Source organism: Hemitrygon akajei, chromosome 4 (assembly GCF_048418815.1).
Source record: "Hemitrygon akajei chromosome 4, sHemAka1.3, whole genome shotgun sequence".
NCBI lineage: Eukaryota > Metazoa > Chordata > Chondrichthyes > Myliobatiformes > Dasyatidae > Hemitrygon > Hemitrygon akajei.
The window spans coordinates 119,435,223-119,447,313 of record NC_133127.1 but is presented as its reverse complement, the minus strand read 5'-3'; positions in this window follow the sequence as shown (position 1 = coordinate 119,447,313).

Below are 12,091 nucleotides of genomic sequence, written 5' to 3'. Positions count from 1 at the left end.
CAAAAGTTTAGGGGTAACACAAGGGGACATTTCTTTACTCAGAGAGTGGTAGCTGTGTGGAACGAGCTTCCAGTAGAAGTGCTAGAGGCAGGTTCGATATTGTCATTTAAGGTAAAATTGGATAGATATATGGACAGGAAAGGAATGGAGGGTTACAGGATGAGTGCAGGTTGGTGGGACTAGGTGAGAGTAAGCGTTCGGCATGGACTAGAAGGGCCGAGATGGCCTGTTTCCGTGCTGTAATTGTTATATGGTTATATAGACCAAAATTTCAAGCATACTTCTGAATGATATTGTGTCAACATTATATAATTTTTTGCAAGAATGTTACATTATTACAATTAGGATAAACATATTATTTAGCTTCCTAATTACTTCCCTTTATGCTATTTATTTTTTGTATACAAAACATTTTAAACAGTATGGAATTTTGGAAGATGCACTCAACATCAGAGTCCCTATTTCATGAACCATTAAAAACCAAAATCCATTTATACACTGATATTTGCAAGTGCTTGTTGTTTCAAGCACAATCTGTTTTTCTATTCTTCCTGTCAAGCAAACATCTCATAATATTGCAAAGGATGTTTTCAAAGATTGATTGTTTTACACAGGTCCCATTCTTGAGGAATGACCTGTAAATTCTAAATTAAAATGTTAGAAAATAAATTGAGACTGTGTTTAACTATACCATTTAATTTCAAACCAAATCCAAAAATCAAAAAAGTGAACAGATTTTCTGCATTTAGGAAGACTGAACTTCACATTTTAAATCTGAGCCAGTTACTGTAAATGAGCATATTCCCCCAATTTGATCCAAACACATTTTGTGTCATAGCTCTTGAGCATTAATACAAAACAATGTTTATTTAATTTGTTAGGATCTGTGATCACTCTAGTTCTGCTTCAGAATGGCATACTAACAAGAGATTAGTGTTTTTTTAAATAAATTGAGCGTTGTGGGATTTAGGAGGTGCTGTCTGCAGCAATGGAATATCCTGGTGTTTTATCATTAGCTTTCTTCCCATGCATTTTGTCTCTCTCTGTCTGCAAGTACCACCTCAGTTCCCGCTGCTCACCATGGTAACAAGGGCAACTAGGGAAGTGAGTCTTCAATTACAGGAAACCAATCACATTTCATCTAAAAATTTTCTGGGAGGGTGCAATGAATTCTACTAGAAAGATGAAAGAGGCAGAACATCATGCTTAAGCAAATTGGTGATTAGATGTGAGAAGTTCCAGGTATTTGTTATTATGTAAAATTAAACTTGTGAGATTAAAAAACAACTCTCAATTTCTTGCATTGCAAACTGATATGTTGTTTAAAGCCATTCTTATGGTTGAATCTTTTTTTTCTTACAGGCTTTTTTCAGGAATAATGGATGTTTGGAAATGGTTGAAATTTAGACATTGAATTTACTGATGGTTTATTACATTTCCGGAGATTGTTTTGAACACTGTCAACCTATTACCAGCTGGATATCTTGCTAGAGATTTCCACCATTAATATAATGACATAGAACAGGAGAAATTCTCAAAATGGTTACAGTGAGGTAGAGGGGAGAAGAGTGGGAAGGGGCTGTAATGTGGAATGGAGTGTGATGGTAGATAAGATGTTTAGTTTTCTGTGATTTAGTTTATTATTGCCACATACAAGGTACAGTGAAAAGATTTTGATTGTATGCCACAGTCTGATTATTCCATACATACTGTAAGTACATCAAAGTAGTAAAAGAAACAGAATGCAGAATGTACTGTAGTGTCTGCAAAACATGGTGCAGGTAAACAAATAAAGCACAAAATTTGGAGATCAAGAATTCATCTTTAACATATTAGCAGTCTGTTCAAGTGTTCAATAGCAACAGGATAGAAGCCAAACACAAGAGTTTCTGCAGATGCTGGAAATCCAGAGCAACACACACAAAATACTGGAGGAACTCAGCAAGTCAAGCAGCATCTATGGAAATGAATAAACCATTGAAGTTTCAGACCAAGACCCTTCAAAAGATAGAAGTTGTCTTTGATTCTGGTGGTATGTGCTTCTAATCTTCTGCCTGACAAGTGGAATCACTGGAGGGGACATTGGTTTGAGTGATGGATTTAGCTACATTCCCAACTCTGCAATTTTTTGCAGTTTTAGGCAGAGCAGTTGCCATACTAAGCTGTGGTGTATTTGAATAGGATGGTTTCTATGATGCATCTGTAAAAATTTGTAATAGTCAAAGGACACATGCCAATTTTTTTTAGCCTTCAGAGGAAGTAGAGGTGTTGCTTCGGTCTAACCACAGTGTCAACTTGGATGGACAAAGACAAATGATTGGTAATATATACTGTACCTCCGAGCTTGAAGCTTTCCGTCATCTCCACTTCAATACTGATACTTGCAGGGCATATACTCCACTCTGCTTCCTGAAGTCAATAACCATTTCCTTAAAGTTTGGAATTTGTAACCCTCCTAGATCAAATTTCCATGTCAATTTTTCCAACGATATTCTTGACATCTTACCTTTCCAAAGGAACTTCCTCACATATTTATTTAACTCTTGAAAAAACTTCTGGGGTAGTTGTATTGGTAGTGATTGGAATAAGTATTGTAATCTAAGGAATATATTCATTTTTACGGCATTTACTCTACCTACTAATGTTATTGGTAATATCATCCATTTATCAAGATCTTCTTGAATTTTTTTCAATAATGGTAAATAACTTAATTTATATAAGTTCTTTATATCATTATCAACTCTTATACCTAAATATTTTATACCATTTATCGGCCATCTAAATTGAGTTATTAATCGACATTGACTATAATCCCCTTTAGTAAGAGGTAGAATTTCACTTTTATCCCAATTTATTTTGTAGCATGATATTTTCCCATATTCTTCCAATCTAGAAGATAATTTACGCAGCGAGTACAATGGGTTTGTTAAATAAAGCAGAACATCATCAGCAAATAAGTTAATCTTGTATTCCTCCTGGTTAACTCTGAAACCCTTAATATCTGGGTCCAGTCTAATTAATTCAGCTAATGGTTCTATCGCCAACACAAATAAAGCAGGTGATAATGGACAACCTTGCCTAGTTGACCTTGTTAACTGAAATGGTGTTGAAATTTGACCATTTGTCACTACTTTAGCTTTGGGATTAGTATTTAAGGTTTTAATCCATTTTATAAAGGATACTCCTAATCCATATTTTTCCAATACCTTAAATAAAACATCCCATTCCAATCTATCAAATGTTTTTTCTGCATCTAAAGCAACTGCCACACTCATTTCCTCCCTCTTTTGTGCCAAATGAATTATGCTAAGTAACCGGGTTACATTATCTGCCGATTGTCTGTTTTTGATAAATCCTGTTTGATCCATATGTATTAATTTTGGTAAGTATTTAGATAATCTGCTAGATAAAATTTTTGCTATTATTTTATAGTCAGTGTTTAACAAAGAAATAGGTCTATATGATGTTGGCTTTAAAAGATCTCTATCTTTTTTTGGCAATACTATTAAGATAGCTGTCGAAAAAGATTCTGTAAGTCTATGCGTTCTTTCTGCTTGATATATTAACTCCATAAAAGGAGGAATTAGTAAATCTTTAAACTTTTTGTAAAATTCAGGCGGAAAACCATCTTCTCCTGGGGATTTATTACTTTGAAGTGATCCTAGAGCTTCTTCGACCTCTTTTAATGTAAAAGGCATATCTAATCCCTTCTGTTCTTCCAAATTCAATTTTGGAAGAGTTATTTGTGATAAAAACCTTTCTATCTTGACATTATCATTTTGTGATTCTGATTGATACAGTTCAGAATAAAAATTCTTAAAAGTTTCATTAATTTCTGAAGGTTTGTAAGTAATTTTATTTACTCTTGTTCTAATTGCATTTATCGTTTTAGAAGTCTGGTCTGTTTTTAACTGCCAAGCAAGAGCCTTATGTGATCTTTCACCTAGTTCATAATATCTCTGTTTAGTTCTCATAATTGCTTTTTCTGTTCGATATGTCTGAAATGTATAACCCAACATTATTTTTACTAGGCGATATTGAAGGGATAAAACCGAAACCCAAATTGAATAAATATCAGAAAGAATTCATAAAAATTGCATTGGCAGTAGCCAAAAAGGCTATTGCAGTTACTTGGAAATCGAATTCATACTTAAGTATAGATCGTTGGAAGAACGAAATTTTCAGCTGTATTCCACTTGAAAAAATTACTTATAATTTAAGAGATAAATATGAAACATTTCTGAAAATTTGGCGCCCTTATTTACAAAAGACAGGATTAAATATATAGGTGCTCTGAAGATAAAATAATTGGTTATTTGGGGAAAGAAATAAATATATATACTAAGGTTATTATGAACTCCGTGGAGCATGTGGAGATCTTCTGATATCCAGGCTTTCTTTCTTTCTTTCTTTCTTTCTTTCTTTCTTTCTTTCTTTCTTTCTTTCTTTCTTTCTTTCTTTCTTTCTTTCTTTCTTTCTTTCTTCCTTCCTTCCTTCCTTCCTTCCTTCCTTCCTTTCTTCCTTTCTTTCTTTCTTTCTTTCTTTCTTTCTTTCTTTCTTTCTTTCTTTCTTTCTTTCTTTCTTTCTTCCTTTCTTTCTTCTTTCTTTCTTTCTTTCTTTCTTTCTTTCTTTCTTTCTTTCTTTCTTTCTTTCTTTCTTTCTTCCTTTCTTTCTTTCTTCTTTTCTTTCTTTTTCTTTCCTTCTATAGGGATATGTTAGGGGAGGGGTTAAGGGGGGGGGGAGGGTTGATAATTTTTTTTCTTCTTTCTGTAATCATTTGAAAACTCAATAAAAAATAAATAAATAACCATTTCCTGTATTTTATTGACATCAGGTGAAGGTTGTTGTTTTAACACTCTGCCACTATGCTCTTTATCTCCTTTCCATACACTGTCTCAGTCTTGTTTAAGATCAACTTGTAAAACTTCTAAAAAGTTAGAGCAGAATTTGGCCACACAGTCATACAAATATGGCAAGTCTGAAAAAGCAGTTTTGTGGGGCATTGGAAAAGGTGGTTTTGCCTATACTTACTGATTGCAGTTTGTTGGTCAAGAAGTCAGTGATCCAGTTGCAGAGGCAGGTGTAGTGTCCTATATCTTGCACTTTGGAGCTGAGTTTGTTAGGAAATGTAGTGTTAAAGGAAATGATCTAGTCAATAAATAGGAGACTGATACAGGCGTCTTTCGTATCCAAATGTTCATCAGATGACTGAAAAGACAAGGAGGTGGTATCCGCTATGGAGTTGTTTCAGAAGTAAATGAATTACAGATATCGAGGTTGTCTGGGATCCTAGAGTTAATATGTGTCTCTTCAGCTTTGTGATCTTCTGTGGAGAGGAAGGAGGTGGAGATATACAACAAGATATTTGAAAGAGCAGCATTTGTAAACTAGTCTGGGCATGTAAGAAAGATATTGATTTTCATGTCACTGCATTGAGGAACATTCAGTAAGAGGAAAGTCAGCAAGGATGCAGAATACAATTGAGCTCTACTTAGTGCAGGATGTGGTTGCCAGAGGTTATGGTATTGGAATTGAGAGTGACGGAGCCCTAATGAATAGAAAAGGGAATAGTGAAGTTCAATCCTTGAAGTGATGAACACAGAAGAGTGGCTTTCAGTGGGTCTAGATTGAAGGTAAGGGCCAAGGTGGATGATATAAGGTAAGGACGAGTGCAGAGAGTATAGATTACATAAATGATTCAAAGGTCAGTAATACACCCCGAAGGATACCAAGACAACACAGCATTCATTTAATGGTGACATTAGGAGCTAAAATATGAAGTTTATGAAAGAATGTGAGGTGACGATTTTGATCTCAGTGAAATTGCTAGGATACTAATGACTGATAAGAAAAAAAAAAGATCAGGGAAGTGGGTCTGTTAAAATGATTAGTTGTCATTTCAGAAAGAGAAATGATATTGAGATCAAAGGTACTGGAAGCTGTGTAAAAGTCAAGGAAGGCAAAAACAAAATTAACAAAGTGATACGTTTCTCCATTCTCCATGGCCACTTTATTAGATACACTGTATGGTAATTCAAATATCTATCACCAATCATGTGGCAGCAACTCAATGCATAAAAACATCATCAAAGAGTTCAGTTGGGGAAGAAATGTGATCTACAAATCTTTTACTGTGGAATGATTGTTCATGCCAAACAGATTTGAGTACCTCAGAAACTGCTGATCTCCTGGAAAGTTCATGTGTAACAGTCTCCAGAACTTACAGAGTGTGAAGTGAGAAACAAAAAAAAAACAGTCCAGTGAGCAGCAGGTCTGCAGGTGAAAACACTTTGTTAATGAGCGGTGTTCGAGAATGACCCGACTGGTTCAAGCTGAGAAGAAGGCAAGAGTAGCTCAAATAGCCATGCATAGGTAGATCAGGTGGAGGGGCAGGCAGTGCTGAGGAAGCAGGGAGTCTACAGAAGGACTTAGACAGATTGAAAGAAGGGACAAAGTAGTGGCAGATGAAATATAGTGTAGGGAAGTGTATGGTCATGCACTTTGGTAGAAGGGCTAATGGCATAGAATATTTTGTAAACAGGGAGAAAATTCAAAAATCAGAGGTGCAAGGGGACTTGGGAATACTTAAGCAAAATTTTCCAAAGTTTAACTTGCAGGTTGAGTTTAACTTGCTAAGGAAGGCAAATGCAATGTTAGCATTCATTTTGAGAGAACTCAAATATAAGAGAAAGGATGTAATGCTGAGTCTTGTAAGGCATTGGACAGACTACACTTGGAGTACTGTGAATATAGTTTTGCGCCCCATCTAAGAAGAGAGGTGCTGGCATTGGAAAGGGTCTAAAGGAGGTTCATGAAAATGATTCTGGAAATGAAAGGGTTCACGTAGGAGCACCATTGGGTAGCTCTGGGCCTCTACTCACTGGAATTTAGAAGAATGAGGTGGGGGAGAATCTCGTTGAAACATATTGCACGTTGAAAGACATAGATAGAGCAGATGTGGGGAGGATATTTCCTATGGTGGGCATTACACACCTACAGTGTTGTAATGATATATTATAACAGTGGTGTGCAGAAGAGCATCTCTGAATGCACATATCGAACCTTAAAGTGGATGGGCAACAGGAACAGAAGACCACAAACACAGGCTCAGTGGCCACTTCATTAAGTTCAGCAGGTGGCCACTGAGTATTTTCCTTCAGCAATTTGATTACTAAACCAGCTGGCAAAGCTCTAATCACTATAGTTTAACAACTAAAATGGACTTTGTTTTTGTTTGTTTTCTTGTAAATTTTATGTTTGTTTTTTTCTTTTGAAAACTGCTTTTAATATTACCCTATGTGCCCACGATCCTGCTGAAATTAAGTTTTTCGTTGCTCCTGAGCATACTTGTGCTTATGGCAATAAATTTGACTTTGAAATATTACAGTGATATATATGTTGAATATACGATTTAGGAACAGAAGTTGCTCACAATATTTCCCCACAAGAGGAAACATCTTTCACTATATTATAGTGAAAACTCCTGAAAGTTGTATGCATTTCAATCAAATTCACTCTCACAAATCTAAACTGCAATATCCAACCTTTGTTCAGAATACAACCTGCTCAATCCAGGTACTAGTTGATTAACCCTTCTGTCATCTGCTTCCAATGTACCTCCTTGAATGTTCATTTATATGCACTTGCCCTAATCCAGAGGTTCCCAATCTTTTTTTAATGCCATGGACATTTAAGCAAGGTATCTGTGAACCCCAGGCTGGGAACCCCTGCCCTTATAGAAGTTCAATGGCCTGCACCATTAATAATCTTGCAAGAGAAAATTGCTGACATTTTCTCAAGAGAAAATCAGAACGAATGCTACAAGATGTATAGCTACCATGCAGTCAAATAGGCCAGCTTAATCCTGATTCAACATTTTGACTTGAAACATCAACAATTGCTTCCCCCCTACAGTGGCTACTTGACCATCTGAGTTCCTGTTGCAGATTGATCACAGCATTTGCAGTCTTGTGTGTCCTTTTATTTGCGCTTCATTTCATTAATTTCACACTTAGCAGTTCAAACAGTCACTTAGTCACGTTGTTTGAAATGTGATGTGATTCATATGTGATGCTCGGTGTCTGGAGATTCTTGGTGGAGCGATTAAAATCAGTGATGGGGGCATATTGAGAGGAGCAGTGATATTTTAAGAAGTTATAAGCAGATTGGAGAAATAGGTAGGAAGGCTTTCAAAACAGGGGTGAACATTTAAAAATTGAGATGTTTCTTAGTCGGGTAAGTGTTTGTAATTGAGTGGACGGGGAAGGATACTATTTCAGGTATGGACAGAGTGACCGATGAGCAGACACTAACACTGGATGGAAGGCATTAAGAACCATCTGGAATGCATTGGAATAATTGTCACTGATGTTAAAGATTCAGAAATATGAAGTACAAATGTAGATATATGGTCAGAACTCTTCAGAACAATACAATGTAATTATCTCTTTCACTCTGAAATGATTGCCAGAAAGAGGGACAAAATCAATGGCTAGGGCATTGCATCTGTGGTGGGATTGAAAGCAAAAGCTTTTTACTTAACCATTACTGGATGTCAGACAGTGTGATAATTTGGAGATAACAGAGGGGTTTAGTTTTGGTTGTGTTAATATAAATGAAATTTAGTGTATTTTCAGAAAAAGTAACTGAAGTTTAAGTGAGCCAAGGTAGAGACTCATTGTCTTAATGTGCACTAAATCACAAAACACAAACCAGAATGAATTGCAGCAGTGATATAAATGATCAAATGTTTAATTTGTTCATAGATCATTCTTGATTGTTTGACTTTATCACAGAAACCAAAGTGTTATACTTTGTGTAACAGTGAGTGTCATCACTTAATTTTTTGGATTTTTTTCCACATTGTCTGTCAGGCTATTTATTGGCTTTGTCTCTTTGCTATTTTTCACAATGTTTGACAAATACTGTTTTAACAAGTGTCACATTGAATGAACTGCTTATACCTCCATAAAAATTTGTGAAATGCAGCAGCAAACATCACCGTAGCTATAGCTTAATGGTAATACTCTCATCCTTAAACTGAAGATCGGGAGCGGGTGGGGGGGGGGGGGTGGAATTAAATTCCTTTACAACTAGACTATCGTATAATGAAGTATTTAAAAAAGTTGCATTGTCATAAGTGCTGAGTTTTCAACAAGATTTTAAAATGAATATCACCAGTAAAAGAGTTTATGACACCAAATAGGTGAGTTCATATCAATTTTCTTTATTCATTCAGGCAACATCTCTAAAGCAGATTAATTAATTACTCATAATTTATTTGTGGTTTTTTGGTAAATATTTGACTAATAAACAATATTGCTTCTGCCCTGAAACTAACACATTATTTTGAAAACATTTGACTACAGGAGTGTAATATTGCCATATAAGCACAGTCTTTGTATAATCGTCATCTTAATGTGCAGAGTGAGACAATTGGTCATTTATGACTGTGCCTAACATGCCTATAGATGTTGCCTAGACTGCTGTGTTCCTCCAGCATTTTGTGTGTATTGCTCAAGATTTCCAGCTTCTGCAGAATCTCTGGTGTATCTGAAAAGTCTAGTTAATTCATCTTACACACCTATTTACCAAAACAACCATTCCATAGTTTCTTCAGCAAGTTATACAGCTTCTTTTCATTAGTCCTGTTGTATGTACATAACAAAACTATTATATTCCACCTCCTCTGCACTAATTTGATGAAAGGCATTTGATTTGACACATTAACTGAAGATGTATCTGGTGGTGACATCATTGAGAAAGAATCAGAAGTTATAGAATATTGTTGAATGTGGAGACAAAAACTCATTTTTACCAAAATCTATTGTTTTCTCCCCATATTTTAATTAACCTCCACTCCAAATGCTATCACACTAGGAACAATTTACAGTGGCTATCTAACCCGTCAATTCATGTTTGACATGTGGGAGGAAACCAACGCTGTTATGGTCCAGTCCGGAGCCCGCATTCCGGGTCTTCATCTGGTCCGTGGACTCTGGACTCCGGGTCTTGCAGCCATCCCTCCTGTCACCCTTAAGCCAATGTTACGTACCCCGTAACTGGGTGTCTAACCAGCAGAGAAAGAAGAATCCGTTGGAGTCTGGTGGTACCAAACTAAAGGTGTTTATTAATAAAAATAAGCAAAACCATATCAATAATGCAAATATACATATAAAACAACTTAGCAGTAATAAACCTAAAAGTGTAGGGATAATAATAATCAATAATAAACAAGCTCTATCGATGTCTAGGGGTAAATGAATTGTCATAGAAAAGTATAAAGTTCAGTTCAGTTCATGAGTGCTGATGTAGTTATGGTTGTTGTATTGTAATTGTTGGAGAGAGAGAGAGAGAGAGAGAGCGAGCGAGATGTAACAGCTACAGCAGCCAAACCTTCCTTTGCTTTCTTAATCCGTCATATCGTTGTTGTCATTCAGTTATGACCTCTCCGTCTGCTAGACCGTTCTGCTAGACCGTTCTTCTGTGGTGGACTTGTCACTCTGGCATGAGTGGACACGCACACTAGCCCCCACTGGCCCTGCTTTTACACTGATAGCCTTACTGACCGACCTCCTGGTTCGGTCTTCGAATCCCCCACCTTTCTTGTGGGTTCCAACACACAACCAGTGTCCACTGACGTCTCTGGAGGGTGTCTCTCCAGACCTGTCTTTTTATCCCTACTAACGGGGTCTCAGCTATCCATCAATTCTGAATGACTGTGTCCATAAAATCAGGCCACTCCTGCAGTCCACTGAGGAATGTTATTGAGCAAACTATTGTCTTTGCCACGAAACAGTAAATAATTCAAAAGGAGTCACAATACAGTTAATCAGCAATTTCCCCCTCTCTCTTATCTGTCGCAGATGTTCTTACCGGTTTTTCGTCTCTCTTTCTCATGGTCAGCATAACAACAGTAATAGTTCGTGGTTCTCAGGAGGGGGAGTTGGGAATGGTTAACCCTTCACCCCATTGTTCATCAGGTCTGTTCATCACTCATAACACCAAATAAGATCATCTTGGCTTAAGAAGGTGCACCTGTTGCTTATCAGCTGGCAGGTGGATATAAGGGACTCTGGGACTGAGCCTAGTTGGGGGGTTGTCCTGCTCTGAACATGTTTTGTCCTGTTTGCCTTGTATGAGCTGGTTTGCCATGTTCTGAGGTGTTTCATCTGATTGGCTCTGTTTGTTCTGGTCGTCCTGGCTTGGAGGGCCCATGGCTTCGTCCCCAAGTTCTGTGAGTCAGCTTTGGAGTCACCCCGGACCAAGTTTCCTCCCGTTCCCTTGCCTCTGTTGGGTAGCAGGCCGGACTGCTGTTACCTGGTGGGGGGACTCTATCCCCTTCCTACCCCTCACCTCTGATGGGTTGTGCCCGCTACCTGCCCAGGTGTCCCGTGTCTTGCCCGGGCCTCTGTGTTCCCGCCTGGGAGGCGGCCCTGACCAGGAGATATGCGGCCGCCCAGGGGGCTCTCCAGCTGAGCAATGGACTCCGGGATCCAGTCAAGCCACGAACTCTCTCTGAACCCCAGGATTACCTAGCACGCCCTGGTCTCCACATCTGGTTCTATCCTTTAGTTATTCCTGTCCTGCCCCTAGTACTTCAGTGCCTGTGTCCTGCACTTGGGTCCAGTCTCCTGTCCCCTTGTGACAAATGCAGTCTCAGGAAAAACATGCAACTGCACACAGACGGCACTGAAGGTCAGTATTGGAGTTGTGTGGAAGCAACCACACCACTCTGCTGTTTGCTAAAGATAATCAGAAGTAATATCAATACAGTCAAATATATGTGGGGAAAAAGATGTCCAAAATCAAAGTAAATTTATTATCACAGTACATATATCTTAGGATTCATTTTCTTGCAGGCATTTACAGAAAAATGAAGAAATACAATGGAATTTATTAAAATTATACATAAAGACTGATAAACAGCCAATGTGCTAAAGAAGAAAGTGCATATAAAAATAATTACAATATTAATGTAATAAATAATACTGAGAAAATGAATTAAGAGTCCTTGAAAGTGAGTCTGTAGATTATGGAATTAGTTCATTGTCGAGATGATTTAAACTATCCATGCTGGTTCAGCAGCTTC